Raw genomic sequence first — 2,441 nt, 5'->3', positions numbered from 1 at the left:
AGTGCCAAGGATATATCTGCAGCCATCCGGCCTTACCTCTCCACCACCTGCACAAACCCAGCTTGGCAGTCGCCCCCGCACCCCCACCCCCACCCACCCTCTAGTGCTTTGCGACTTAATGACAGGAATGGAGGGGAGGGGGCTGCGCAGTGCGTCTCACCCCCTGCCGGCCCGAAAGGGGGTGCCAGGAGGGTGCGCCCCAGAAAGGCGGTAAGGTTCAGAGTCAGGGCTTACAGAAGGGGAGGGGGTCACAGTTCTCTGATCAATAGACGGAGAGCCCAGAGGGGTGTACCCCCAAAATAGGGGCCCAGGCTCTACTCCACACACACCGCACACCTGTGTCTCCCACCCTCCCCGGGTGGGCCATGTGAAGGACGGCTGGTGTTTGCACCCCCCTTTCCTGTGGGCTGGGCCCTGTTGAGGGCAGGTGGCTGATGGGGACTCGAGCAGGACGGTGAGGAACACTGAGACGGTGGAAGCAGCGCCGAAAGCTTCCATCATGCTCCTGGGGATCGGGGTGCTGTGCACGCAGCTTGAGACACACTGTGCAGGATGGGGTGAGCCGGGGCACATGGAGGAAACAAAACCACCCCTCCCCGCCACACGCCACGTTCAGGCCCAGCTCACGGTGCTGGCCGTCTGTCTCCACCACTGACCGGGGAGCTCCACCCGGCCTCACAGAGGTCCTCGCGTGAGCACAGTGGGAGATGGCGTGCATGCAGGTGGCACCCCACCGCTGATGCCCCAGGACATTAGGAGGCGGGGGGAACCCTGGGCTGCACAGCCCCTGGCTGCCTCTGTGGGTACGGGCATCCTTGACCTTCAGAGCCTGGCATGCAGAAAGCAGGACCTGACCCGGCTCAGTGACGATGCTAAGCCCATACACTGGCAGGAAGGGAGCAGATATCAGGCACCACAGTGGCTGGCCATCCTGCACCCCAGTTCCATGCCACAGGCTGGAGGGAGGGTACCACCTTCCCACGGGGGTGCAAAAACGGTCCCGCGCTTCAGGAGCTCCCGGCAGGCCGGCGGGCAGCTGCCACGCTATTCCATGAGTCTCTTGTCTGTGAAAGGGGGTAGGGGCTGCGGTCAGTTGCGGGGTCTGAAGGGTGGTCCTTGTAGGTGAGCTGAGCCAGCCCAGCGAGTGGGAGGGCACGTGCAGTCAGGGGACTTTGCAGTGCCGCTGGGGGAGGGACACCACACACACACACACACACACACACACACACACACACACACAGTTTTCCTTTCTCAAGGGTATGGCAGGGAGGACAGCCAGAGCCTCTGAGGCTGCTCATTAAATGTAATTGTGTCCTCCACATCTATCCGAGCCCCATAAAGGACCTCAGAGCGAGACAGAGCACCCAGGTGTGAAGGTCTAGGCCGGCGTCAGGCGAAAGGCACCGCAGTTCCTGGCTCGCCAGGTGGAACCACATTTTTCATGTACGGAGCTGAGCTCCGTTCATGGGCCGTTTGCCCAGACCACCGTGGCCAGCTCTGGTGTGATCTGGAGGGTCGCCCCCCCGGGAACGTGCCGGGGAAGTGTTTAATGCCGTGAAACACCCAGAGTTGCTTTGAAATGGAGGGGAGCATGTGATGGATAGAACGGGGTGGGGGCAGTTAAATGGGTAACTACAAGAGGTAAGAGGGACAACAGTTAACCTCAGCCACTGTCCCCCACTGGCTAACACTCAGCACCCAGGCCTGGGTCTGGTTACCGTGACCTCACCGCCCCCGTTGCCGGCACCCTCAGCTTCACCTGCAATGCTGTCTCACTTGGAGGCCCCTCCGGGGCGATGGCTTTGCGTCCACTCCACAGAAGCCTTGCTCTCCTTGGCGTTGCTCTGAAACCCTGCAGTCGGAAACACACACTTCATTCCCTCCCCCTTCATCTGTGACCTCTGGACCCCAGTCCCGCAGGAGGACAACCCTGCTATCCCCACAGGGAATTACTTGGGAATCAGGGAAGTGGCTGGTTCCTAAATCAAGACGCACGAGCTCCTTACTAAAGATTTCTCTTTTGACGGATGCGTGGACCTTGGGCGCCTGTGAGCTGCAGCTTCTGGACGGGAGTGGGAATCGGTGGGTCCTCTCTGAGCAACAAGGACTTCCCCTTTTTAACCTGTGTACCTTTGACCGAAACCTGAAAATCCAGGTCAGACCCCGCGGGTCCTTTGAACCCTATAATGTCAGCGTACGCCAATGGCTGTGCCAGCTCATTTGGCTTTGGCACTGTTTTTGCCAGACAATGGCTCATGACCCGTCAGGAGATGATGAAACCGGTTGGCCGGCGGCAATGAGCATTTCTAAAAACTCCAGTGGGTTTTAAGATGCCAGGAGGTGCTGCGTGGTATTGCGTGAAGGGGCTTTTGTTTCGTTGAAGGTACGTGCGTGCGCGCACACCACACACACACACACACACACACGCACGCACACACACG

This window comes from Hipposideros armiger, unplaced genomic scaffold, assembly GCF_001890085.2.
Source record: "Hipposideros armiger isolate ML-2016 unplaced genomic scaffold, ASM189008v1 scaffold_709, whole genome shotgun sequence".
In the NCBI taxonomy this organism is placed as follows: domain Eukaryota; kingdom Metazoa; phylum Chordata; class Mammalia; order Chiroptera; family Hipposideridae; genus Hipposideros; species Hipposideros armiger.
Note: the sequence above shows the minus strand (reverse complement) of the source record.